We start from the raw sequence: 13,251 nt of genomic DNA, 5'->3' as shown, positions 1-13,251 counted from the left end.
AAAATTGTTTATCGCCAGGAAAAAGTTTTCAGTTTTTGGCTTTCGTCCCGTCCCTTTCCTACCCTTCCTGTTCTTGCCTTTCCCCTGCTTCTGGTGTTTGTTTTTTCTATTTTTCCAATGCACACTTTTCACTGCATGTATAACTGTATGTGTGTGTGTGTGTGTGTGTATGCATCTGTGTGAGTTTTCGAGTTAATCGAAAAAGTTAATCATCGAAAGTTTCGGTGCCACACAAAAGCTGCTCAGTCATTGCAAAATTTATCTCACAGAAAAACAGACAAAAAAATACAAAAATAAAAAAAAAATAAGAAGAAGAGAAAAAGGAAATTGGAAAATCCAACTTAAATTAGAAATTAGAAACCAAATGGAAAGTCACATTCGAAAATTAAACAAATCAGAAATACTTTTGCCAATGATTTATAGTTTGTTTTTTTTTTAATTAAACTCTTCCAGAGGGTTTTGATTATTGATGGCAGTTCGATAGAAATTATATAAAACTTGCTAATACAATTAACATATACTATATTATTATATTATATTATATTAATTATACAGATATGTACACAAATATTATTACATTTTACAGACAATCAGCGGCTTAAGCTTGCCCCTTCTTTTCGTTCTTTATTTTCTATATTTTTTATAAATTTCTAGCTTAGTTTATGCAGTTGCCAGACTCCTACTGTACAACACTGTCATGTTGATTTTTCTCTGAATTTTCGTCTTGTTTCAATCACAAAATTTCAAGTAATTATTGTGCTAAACGTAGGGCGCGTCATGCAGCAGCGCTACTTGGTCGTTTCGGCTGGAATGATGGGCAAAAATAAATTCAGAAAAGTGCTTCCGAATCATCTGAATATCCCCATCCACATTGGCCTACATTTTGGCTGCTTTGGCTTGGATTTATTTGAGTTGCGAGGCTTACAATTATTTCCTCTTACTTGATTGGACACCCAATCAACAACCCCCCCACAATAAACGACTTCACACAGATTTCCCACACCCCAAACGACGACGCGTTGGCGGAAGTTTTGTGACTGGCAAACATTTTGCGGGGCGAGAAATTGCATTGCATATTATTTGCTGATTGATTGAGTGATTGATTACGAGGCAGAGCACAGGCATAGGGCAAAATCACCTTCCAGAGCATCTTCCCCCATGGCCCATGCCCTGGCAACCGTTGCCATTTCTGTAATGCCTCTGGGAGGAGGCATCATCATCATCATCATCACCATCATCATCATCACGTGCCCGTAGATACTTGGTATTTTATAGGCCGCCTTTTCTCATTGAAAGCCTTACAAATTGTCATTTGAGCCAAGGCAAAAAAAAAAAGGGAAGCAGGAAGAGCAACGGAAGGGAACAGCGCTGAGAGTTATTAAGTGCCAAATGACAGTCTTCGTTCGTCCTTTGACATTGACTTGACTGCTCTTCCGCCTAGCAGCCTAGCAGCCCCCAGCCACCAGCCAGCAGACAAGGTCTTCCACCTCCCAGGGCAACCATTAGTTTGTCATTGTCTGCGACATCCTCGACTTTAAACGTCAATAATTGAGCGTAAAATATGATTTGAAAAAAAAAATAAATATAAAAAAAAGCAAAGAAAATAAAAAAAATAAACCCAACCACCTTTTTGTGGGTTGAAAAGAGTGTCGGGCGCATTCCCTCCACGTTGCGAGAATGGAATTTAGCTGGAGAGCAGCTCCTGCACTTGTCTTGATTGCTGTCTGGGATAATAATGGGTGTCAGGAATACAACAACAACAAAAAAACCATGCTCTTGCCGGTAAGACCTGTTCATTTTCACCACCACCCCCATGCCCCATTACCCATTCCATGGCCGCCGCTAGCCGCAGAGTTCAATTTGGGAAATGTGCAAGGGGGCGCTACGGGTGAATAAGGGCGGCTGCTTGACTGCGCTTTTCAATCTCCACAAAAAGGCAACACAGCCAAAGAGAGTGCCAAAGAGTGCCAGAGAGTGCGAGAGAGACATACACACATTACTCGCAAGCAAAGGCAAAGAAGAAACAACAAAATGAAAAATTAAGAAATAATAAAAGTAATGGAAAATCAGGGAAAAAATCAGGGAAAAAATCAGGGAAAATCAGGGAAAAAGGCTTCAGCCACAGCCAGTGGCTTTTGGCCCTTCGGCAGTGGATGCATTTGTCTGCCCTGAGGTATTGTTGCCACACCAATTGCGACCGCAATTCATCAGGATATTGTCCACAGAAGAGCAATGGCTGTGATTGGATTGCAACAAATTAGATGACGGGATATTAATCTGGCATTCGGCCATGTTGAAGGATTATTGATGAACGGCTTAAGGGTATGGTCCTGCTCCTGCTCCTGCTCTCTGCTCTCTGCAGGCATCCATTGTTTGATGCTGGCAATGCTGCCAGCAGTGTGCACTTTTGTATGTGTGTGTGGTATGTGCCTCTGGCAATGCTTCTTCTGTTCTGTGTTCAGGTGTGGCCAATGCCTTCAACTATATACTGTCCTCTGGCAATGCGTTGAAGTGCTTCCGTTCCGTTTGTCCACAACAGTTTCACAGGACATTTGATGAGCCAGAGAGCCTCTCGATAGCTAAAGTCCATGTCCATGCTCTAACTTGACTTTGGCAATGTTTCTTTTGCTGTTTTTTTGGCTGTGCTTCTGGCAATGCTGTATCTTTGGCATTCTGCAAAGGCAGCTGCACTTGCTACCATCCACCGGGTCGGTCGTCATCCCACTCATCTCATTCATTTTTCACTGCGTTTTTCTTCTGCTCCCATTCGTTTTTTGTTTTTTTTTTTTTTTTTTTTTGTGTGTGTTTCTTTGCTACACTCTCGAAAAATGTTGCCACGTTTTGTTGCACAAACAAACACGGACAAAGAGCAAAGCGGAATAGTATCGTTGCGCACCACTCTGCCAAAGTGTGGCGAGCACTTTGCAACTTCCTTCTTGCTGCTGCAGAGTGGCGGAGCCATGCAGTGGGCGGTGGCTGCCACTTCGTTTTGGCACAGGTAAAGACAAAAGAAATGGAAGAAATATTTTCCCGGATGCACCAACTCTCTCTCGCTCTCCCTCTCTCTCCCTCTCTCTCTCTCACTATCTTCCCCTTCCTCTGTATTTCCTATTTGTGGAAAAGCCAACGGCCTGACAACACCTTCTTCTTCCTGCAAACAGTCAACATTCTACAGTTTGTTCCGCCCTCCTACGAGTATTCTTCTTCTCTTTTTTTTTTTGCGCAAAAATTAGACAAAATTAGCAAAAAGAAAAGAAAGCCAGAAGGAAACGAAGCTTTCCCGAAGGGAAGCCAAAAACCCACAGAGCGAGGGGTGGCGGATGAGGCGATGTGTCGGTGTGGCAGTGGGTCGGTCCTGCCACTGCCACTTTGCTTAATTAAAGGCGCCCGTTTCGCTGTGGTGAAGGTGGCTGGGGGTGGCTGGGTTGGCTGGGCTGTCTGGGGGGTGGGGAGAGATTCAAAACTGTGCCAAGTGGCGGCTCCAGTCAACACTTCATGTCACAACCACACACACACACACAAACACACAAAGTTGTGGCAATTTTTAATTTAAATAATTAAAGAAAATGGTGCTAAGAAAGAGCCCTAGAAGGGGCTGGTGGCAGTTTGCAGGGCCTGCCAACTGTTTGGCTTTGGCTTCCGCCATCACCTTAGATCCTTAGACCCTTAGTCCTTCCCCATTTCTTCTGTTTCTTCTTTTTTTTTTTTTGCAACACTTTACACTCCTTTGCAGCATCTCTTTATCTTTCACATCGTGGCATCATCAGCATTTGGCATCAGCACTTTTCATTTTAGCACCTTTCAGCAATAAAATTTTCTGCACAACTCGACAATTTTTGCTCTCTGTCTCTCCGCGCTCTAGACAAAAGGTAACAAAAGGTAGCCACACCAGCCCACCCCAACCCTTCGAGAGAGAGCGACTGGGACTATTCGTAGTTAAAAGATCTACACGGTCTGATAGGCGTAGACTTTTTAATGAAAAGCCAAAGGAAGAAAATATCCTAAAGGAAGACGCAAAAAAAATAAAGAAAAAAAATAAAAGACATGGAGGCATCCTTGAGGAGGACACGACTGCGATATGTTGCAACAGATAAGAGCGGATTGCGAGCTACACTACACCTATACCTACACCCTTCCTTTGAGGCATGCCCCATGGATGAAGACGGAGATGGTGTTGCTGCGATAAGGTCACTTTGGCATACAGAAAGGCTTCCCTGAAGTCAATGGAAAGTCGGTGTGTGTGTGTGTGTGTGGGAGCAATCTTCTCAGAGGAATATTATCAGTTTCCCATCAAAAAAGCGTTCTCCGTCGCCCATTAAAGCGAAAGAAAAAAGGTTCTCTGGAGAATTCTCTCGTTGAATTTCACTAGAAATTCCACACTAATTGAATGGCTTCAAATGGGAATTTGGCTTCAATTCATTTTTTTTTTTTTTTTTTGCCTTAACCAGGATTCCGACACGGACAAGTCCAACTAATTAGGTGCCAGCCAAATGTGGGAAAGAAAGAAGGAGAGTCAGCGAGAGAGGGGGTGAGGGTGGGACTGTGGGTGACTGCACAAAAAGGCAGAGTTTAGCTAATAAGACGATTTGGTCAGACGTTGGTCGGGCGGTGGGGCGGTGGTGTGGCGGTAGGAAAAACTTTTGGCATTTTTGGCCACTTTGTGAAATTGTTTGCCATATTTGCAGCTGCTGGAACTTTATCGCCCGTGCACACACACACACACACACACATCCACATACTAATCAAATAAACCGGAAACGAGGCGACGAGGCACAAGCAACAACAACAGCAACAGCAAACAGTGTCCTGTGGGCCAAAAGACGCTGGATGCTGGTCACGCGTATTGAATATAGAATATGCCAAAAGAAAAAGAAGCAAGCAACAACAGAAATATATAAGCAAATAATAGAAGCAGTAGAAGTAGAAGTATGCGAAGGAAAGGCAGACGAGAGGAGAGGGAGAGCAGAGCAGAGGAGATGGAGCCACAACAAAACAGCAACAAGGAAGGAGTCAGTCATATCCAGTGCGCTGGGGCAGGGCAACAAACATACATGAAGAGTCTTTTATTAAGTAGAAGTTCATATCAAGTTACACACTTTGTGGCAGACAGGGAGAGCAAAACCATGTGGCATAAAATGTGTGGCAAGAGGCAAGAGAAGAGGGACAGCTGAAGGCTGAAGGAGTTTGTCAAGCTGTCGCTGCCATTTTTGCGGAGCCATGGCAAGTGGCAGACTAATTAATGAATTGGCATAAGTTTTGCCCAACTCGCTCAATTCCTCACTCTCTTGCTCCATCTCCCATTCTCACTCTCTCTCTCTCTGCTGCTGCTGTCACTCTTTGGTACACAACATAAATGTCAAAAAGTATGTGCCATAATTTACTTTAGTTGTTCTTTCTTGCCACACATTTGCCATTTCCCCATTCCCATTTCTTATTGTGATGAAGTTCCATTTTTAGGCAAGCGAGCAATTCCTGGGCAGAGAGTAAGAAAAGAACAAAAAAATAAATAATACCAATGGATGCCCTGCCAAAGTCAAACAAAGAAGCATTCCTCGAAAGCTAATCCCCATTTTCGGCCCCACTACCACAAAATTTTCAATCGCAATTTTCTGCAAAATGTAAGGAAAACACACACACATAAACTCACACAAATTGTAAGCGAAACTTTTGCTAATTGCCGACAAGCCCCGAAACCAAAAACCTTGCCACTGCAATGGCAAAGGAGCAGCAGGAATGTCTGCCAATTAGTCCTGCGAGCAGTTGTAATAGGCAATTGGTATGCACTGGATGGCAGCACCACGTTCTTGTCGACAGCTCCAAAATAAGTTTCTTTATAGAGGCTGTAGCCTCCAGCCCTCTATCTTTGCTGCAACCACTTACAGGGTACAAAAGCAGAGCAGCGGCAGAATGAGCAGAGCCTTTGGATTCACAAACCCCCCAGACGCTAGACTATTTGCAAATGTTCTTGAATTAATTTACTAATTATTGGGCAGTTAATTTTGTTATCTCTCTGAGCTGAGCATCAACTGGCAGCATTCATTGAAAGTTACCCAACTGAACCATTTTCTTTGTTAAAAAGATCCTCGCATAGCCACACACTAAAGTTCTAAGGCAGCACATCTCCAGTTCTTATTCCAGATAAGACATCCAAAGTCTTTAATTTCACTGTGCAATGTGCAGGGATCCTTCTGTTGGACAGACATATAGCAATCGCTCGCCACTGTCTTACGAGTGGATGGCAGCTATAGGTGGGCACACTCATTCGTACCTACATGCACGCTGCCATAATACTCGTATCCACACAAAGCACATATAATACGCTGCTATTGTAAATCTAAACCGTACCAAAAAAAATATAAAAATAAAATATAAATAAATAGAAAATAAAAGCGAGCGAAAAGTGAGAGAAAAACGAGCGACAGGAGATACGGCATGGATGGTGAGGAGGGGCGGAAAAAAGAAAAGGACATTAGCCGCATTTTGTCTTGGCAACCACATATACATGCCAACACCAACAACAGCAGGAGCAGCAGGAGCAGCAGCAGCAGGAGCAGCAAGCACACACGTGTCCACGTTCTGCATGCCACTCACGTAGAGGCAGAGGGGGTAGAGAGACATGGGGGATTTTATGTGGCATGGTATGGCTGGTATTTTTGTAGCTAGTTTAAATGCTCAACGCCATGCCATGCTCATTTTTTAGTGAAGTTTTATCCAAAAGACAAAGTCTACGACATGTACGTGCAACAACAATATAACACCACAACAAAGGAGAGAGAGATGGGTAGCCTAAGAGAGAGAGAGAGAGAGAGAGAGTAGTAACTAGAGGGTCCGCGAGATATCCCATTTAGATGGATGATAGAGCAAAATAACGAAGGAGAACAGGACTCTTTCCACCTGTCTCTCTTTCCCTGTGGCTCTACCACTTATTCCTCGCTCTCGCTCTCGCTCTCTCTGTCTCTTCAGATAGAGTAAACTAGCAAAACATTTCCATCTTTCTCTCTGTTATTTTCGCTCTCTCAGACAATGAATTTGAAATGCCAAAATGTAAGGTATTTTGTGGCAGCGTGAATTGAATCGGTTATGTCAACTATTTTAGCAGGATTCAGCGAGTGATGGCCGAGTGGCCTTAAGGAATATATTCTTGGTAGTGGGCAGATGTTGTGTGTGTGTGTGTGTGTGTGTGTGTGTGCATTCAAGTGCATTCAAAGTACAGTCACGCAGTGGCAGACTACTACTCAAAAATCATGGAAATCCATGCCAAGCCAATGGATGATGATGCTACTCTTACAGAGTGCAACTCACTCTGTGGCATCGCTCAGCTGTTTAGTATTCTGCGGCTTTTACTTGGCGTACAAATTACAAATTCAAATGCAAATCCACATCTGGACAGCCACTTGTGTGTGCAACAGCAGCAGCAGTGGCAATGGCAGGGCTGATGTTGCTTCATAATTGAAATGAAAACTGAAAGCTGACCGCAAAGTGACATGCACAAAAAAAAAATGGCAAAAGGAAAGTAGAAGAGTGAGAGAGAGAAGAGAGAGAAGAGAAAGCACAGAAGACAGACAGACAGACAGACACGAGTGTTGACCGAGTCGAGTCTCTCATGTCCGTGTCATCGTGTAATAAATCTAATCTCAGCACACAGAATATACAAACAAACAGAGCGACTAACTAACTGTGTGCCATATCCATGTCTCTGTGTGTGTGTGTGTGTGTGTGTGCATCTGTACTTGTATTTGTATTTGAGTTTAGTTTGCGCTTAATAAACTGTTAAGTTTTGTGAAATGCAGCAGCCAGACACCGACACACACACACACACACACACACACAGACAAACGGCTGCATAATAAGCAATTGCTTGAAGGGCCTTGCCTCCAAAAGTAAACAACAACAACAACATCAACAAAACATCACGAGTGGCACAAAAAAAAACCCACCTCAACGATTCTGTTTGACTAAGAGCAGGGGCAAGGGCTGGGGCTGGGGCTAGGGCTGGGGCTGGGGCTGGGGCTGGGGCTGGGGCTGGGGCTATGGCTGGTGCTGGGACTACGGCTAAGGCTGGGGCTTGGGCTGGGGATAGGGCTAGGGGCATGTGTGGCATCCATCGGTGGTGCTGGCATGCAGCTGCTCGACTGCACGACGTGTTTGTGCATGTTTCCTGCAAAAGTGTACGAAAATTTGCATAGATTGAAGCATCACGTTCGCGTCTCACCTGCACAACGAAAGCCAGCAGCGAGGAAGCGAGAGAGGAATCCCTAGGATCGCTTGGCCAAAAAGGCGCGGCAATGGTTTGGCCAATTGGCCAAAAAGCTTCAGCAAATAAGCAAAGCTTAACATTTTTGATAATTGATACACAAAATGCAAAAAGAAAGCCCCCTAAATATTTGGTAAACAATCGATTTCAGATATTTGAGAGTTACATATTCATCATATATATTTTATATCATATATTTTATTACGAGTGTAATGCTCAATGCTCAAGCAAAAGACTTGATACTTGGCAGTTGCAGAGCATTTATTTGTGGGGAATATATAATATATATGTATATATCTTTGGACTACTCAGAGCCGTCGTTGCTGGCTTCACAGACACGTGGAGTGTTCCCTTGAAAGAACAGCGTCACCAGATACAAGTCCCACTGTATCTTGAGCCTGTGACAGCCACTTGAATCCACCATTAAGGCAGCCACACGAGTCCCACTCTCTGTTGTCCGACTGTGGAAGTTACGCCCAAGTGAAAGGAACCCCGGAAAGAGTATTCAGTCTGGTTGGTTCTATGGCTAGCTCTCGCCACTCACTGTGCTGGCGCTGCCTCGAGTGGCAGACACAGTGAGTGGTACAAAAGATGTGCACAATATTGTTGTTGTGGCTGATGGCGCCCTCGAGTGGTTGGCAAAGGGAAAACTTTGCCGCTACAGCGGGTTGGGCTGTTGAGCTGCTGAGCTGCTCAGCGGTAGAGCCGTTGAGCGGCTGTTGGTGGTTAAAAGCTGTCGCGAACACAGTGTGCATCATAATTATAAACGCACTTGAGATGGGAATTAATTACACGAATTGTGAGCAAATCGAAAGGACTGCGGGGGGGCAAGCCGGGACGAGGGCTGCCAGAAGACGCCAGCCACATTAATTAGCGTTCATCAATCATGTTTGACCGCAAAGGCAGCGACACGCAAAGGACACTTAAGAAATCAACACCCACCCACCCCACAATCACACGCGCAGCAGCATTCCATGCCGTTCCACTCCTCTCTCTCTCTGGTTCACATATTGCGCAATTTGTCGTCATTATGCGGGATATTGAACCTCAAAATGTGCGCCGACATCATCAATTTCAAATATTGTTGATGCGCAACACCCAACCCACCACCCACCCACCATCACACAAACGCGTGGCCTGGGGCTGACGAAGGGGTGGGGGCAGAAGAGGAGGTGTGGTAACAAATCGATTAAAGTTCAAAAATAACTTTGGGGCTGAAACAAAATTGCATTTCGATCCACAGGGGGTTTTTTAATATGAAAAGAAAAAAAAAAACAATTAAAACTATCAATTGAAATCGATCAATTTCAATATGAAAATATTTATCAACTAATCAAGTTCAAACTATCAGAGATATTTTAAAATTTTAGCTATTTTTTTGATACACATATCGATATGGATCGATTATAATAGATCATCAATAATTATCGATAAATAGCTTTAATATTGCTGCAGAAAATACTGAAACTGATACTTAGTATTATTAACTGGAGCAAAAAAAATTAAATTTCAATTTTTCTAGAGTTATTATTATCGAGAATTATCGATATCTTAGTCTTGAGTTTTTTTCTTCTATTTCTTCGTACAAAATCAATCGAAAATTTTGTATATTTTCATCCAAAAACCATTTTGTTTTATATTAAATAAAGAACAACATTTCCTTGTTCAATCATTATTTAGTAGTTCTCTCATAGTTTCTGCTTTCGGCCCATGCCATCAATTACTCATCGATTGCAATCGATAATCACACTATCGATGGCCATTTTCTCTCCACCGACACAACTGCAATCAGTGGGAAATATTATTTCCTCCTTTTTATCTGTGGCATTGATAATTGCAAAGAAGAAAAATCGAGGGGGGCAAAACCAAATCGAATCGATTTAAGGCCAACCCACACCACACCCACAATTTCCACGGCGGTTAATGCGGTTCCGTTTCTGCCATTCCCCTTGGCCATTGCCACTCCCAACTCCCACTTCCATGCCCACTTTAATTCCCATTCCATTCCATTTCGTTCCATTCACTTGGCTCCATCGTTTGCTCTGCTTCAGTGGCAGACAGAATTGACAATCATTTTACACTTGGCAGGATATTATGTAAATTGCTTTTCATATTTGTGCAACATTTAAATTTACACACGCACACACAAACAGAACCCACTGCCCAGAGCCGACAGCGAGAGCCGAGAGCCGAGGCCCGTATATAAGCGGATGACAGCTGAGTGGTTAAGTAAAGGGGAAACAGGGGGGGTGGGGTTCAATTTGGGGTTTGGGGTTTGGGTGGGGAAAGTAAATCACGACTCACGGCCGCATTTGGTGGATGGTGTTGATGTCAAAGGCACAGAGCTACGGGGAAAGATTCTCCAGCAACATCATTATAGCGATAGGCAGAGCAGACCCCCCCACAGCCCCGCCAAAGGCTGATTGAATGAAAGACCGACCGACCGACCGACCGACTGACTGACTGACTAAGTGACAGGCTGAATGAATCGCAGACTGAGAGAATGAGTGGAGGCCGCAGGGCCAAATTAACGATGCGTAAAAAGTCGCTTACGCCGTCGCTTTCATCAATGCCTCAAATGGGGCATGCCCCTCCAGCAGCCATGGCTTACAGGTGCGCGTCCGCTTTAATGGGTATGTGGCCGTCGAATACAGATTGATCTCCAGCCTGCCTGCCTGCCTGTCTGCCCGCCTGCCTGCCTGCCTGTACCCTCTGTACTTTGTTTATGGCTGATTGTGAGAAGCGACAGCACAGACAGTGTCGCCCGCCCCTGGGTGTGTCCTGTGTATTTTTGCCTTTTTTTTTTTGCCCCCGCTTCCTTAACTTCTTTCCATCTCACTTGTTCTCGCTTCTTTTCCACTCTTTTTGTTTGTTAGTCTGGCAACGAAAAAAAAAAAAAAAAAGGAAAAAGAAACGTGGGAGAAGCAATCGCAATGTGTCAGTTTTAATGGGCCTGTAATTGCCGCAGGCAGTCGCTCGATGCTGGATGTCGGTCTACATCTCCATCCCTGCCTACCCCCCACTGACTGTCTGTCTGTCTGTCTATCTATCTATCTATCTCCGTCTCTGGAGAGAAGATATTGGTGGAACCGATTGGGTGTTAAGTGCATTTATAGCCAAAAGGACCCGGATACGGGCCAGGACTCTCAATTAAACCACAAGACACTAGCGACACACCCCCCGGGGTGGGGCACTAAGAAACGTAATTTACATGCAACTGAGCCTGGAATACGGATAGGATACGACTCCGTCCATAAATTAAGTCCCAGATAAAACATATTAAAGGTGGGAAATACAAAAAAAAAAAAAACCAAACCATGATCCATCCTACAGGAAATTGAATTATTTGGACTGGACATACGAGTGGCCAGCTAATTGGAACCCCGACCGCAAGATGAATTCAATTGGTCAGCGGCATGGGCGGCGGGCAGGAAGGCAGGAAAAAAGCAATCGACTAATTTGTTTAATATTACGCATACGCATACGTATACGCTACGGTACTGTCCTCCAATTCAATAGAAAATATCCCCTTTAATGTGCCTTTTTGCCTTTGTCGGGCGGTTCGCTTTGATGGCATATTGAATGAATTGGCTTTGCCTTTGAGTACGCTTACTTGCAGGCTAATCGAATGTTTCTGTATGTACAGACATTGCGATATTCGCTTTATTTTTATTTATTTATTTATTCGCTGCAGAGCCCATGTCCCCTGGTGCCTCACAAACATTTCATTGATGATTCATTTGCGAACCATTCTCTGAGGATTCGATAAAAGTCCCAAAACTCGACGGCTCATTCAATTTACTAATTTAATTAATTTAAATAAATAAATATTTTTTTTAATAAAAGAAACGAGCATCGATTGAACGAATCCATTGAACGCCCCATGTAAATATAATCCAATTAATACACAAATTTTTATCGATTGAAATGTTTTCCATGAACTAAAAACCACACACTTAAAACAGCCCAACAAACTTTTCGCTTTAATCGATTTTGCATCGTTTGCGTGGGTAATTCCTTTAACCGGCGAGTAAAGTGAGTCAAATATAATAAAATCAGCGTAATCGCTGATTGTACCCTGTCGCTCAGCGGGGGGCCATGCAAGGAGGCATAATTGAATCATGCCACTCGCCGTGCATAAGCAACAACAAAATCTATATACACTTCCATTGGGATAAATCATAGCCGCCCACTGTCCCCTTGAGGCCTATCTGGATACCTGGATACCTGGATATCTGCTGGCTGCACCTTTGACCTTTATGATTATGATTTTGATTCATAAATCTGTTGATGCTGAGTACTTTGCTCTTCAACAGCTCGAAACTCACCTGCAAAGAGATGAAAAAAAAAAGGAAACGTTGGGTTAGGAAAATGCGTTGGAAAGTATGTAAGTTGTGTGTGTGTGTGTGAGTTTGGAAAATATGTGACAATCTTTATGCACAGATGCTGGGTTGTTGCTGCTGCTGCTGTGTGTGTCTCTGTGGAATGGCTTATGGTCGGTTTACTGTGCCATAAAGTGGGTCAAAGGTCTCTCTCTCTCTCCCCGCACAAAATGTAGTTATAAAATCCCAAAATCAGCTTTACACACACTCCCCCCGTCTCTCTGTATCTGTGTGTGTGGAAAATGTATTTGCCTATTTACAGCCTATTGCACATTTTGATGGCCAAAAACCCAAACCCAAGTAAAATCAAAAAAAAAAAAAAAAAAAAAAAAAGGAATGGAAAATTGTTGGAAACTTAGTCGAGCGCAAACAGAAAACTAAATTGAATTTTGCAGAGGGCGATGATGATGGAAATGGGAATGGAAATGGGAATGGAAATGGGAATGCGACATGGGATGATGATGGAGCAAACAGTCTACTCTCTCCCACACTCTCTCTATCTCTATTCCTCTCTCTTTCTTCTCTTTTTGTGTGTAGCTTTTTTTTGTTGTTGTTGTTGTTGAACCCTCACTCGTTTCCCGACTTACCGAGAATGCTTTGAGAAATACCAAACAC

The 13,251-nt window shown here is 43.5% G+C and overlaps 1 protein-coding gene across 1 annotated transcript in view; it reads right to left on the bottom strand.

The window, feature by feature from the left end:
* Positions 1-13,251, bottom strand: part of LOC111068985 (neurobeachin) — a 179,867-nt gene that overhangs the window by 56,040 nt on the left and 110,576 nt on the right. The window lies entirely within an intron of this gene.

The sequence above is a fragment of the Drosophila obscura genome, unplaced genomic scaffold, assembly GCF_018151105.1.
Source record: "Drosophila obscura isolate BZ-5 IFL unplaced genomic scaffold, ASM1815110v1 contig_84, whole genome shotgun sequence".
NCBI lineage: Eukaryota > Metazoa > Arthropoda > Insecta > Diptera > Drosophilidae > Drosophila > Drosophila obscura.
The sequence above is the reverse complement of the archived record's forward strand: the minus strand, read 5'-3'. Positions and strand labels throughout refer to the sequence as shown.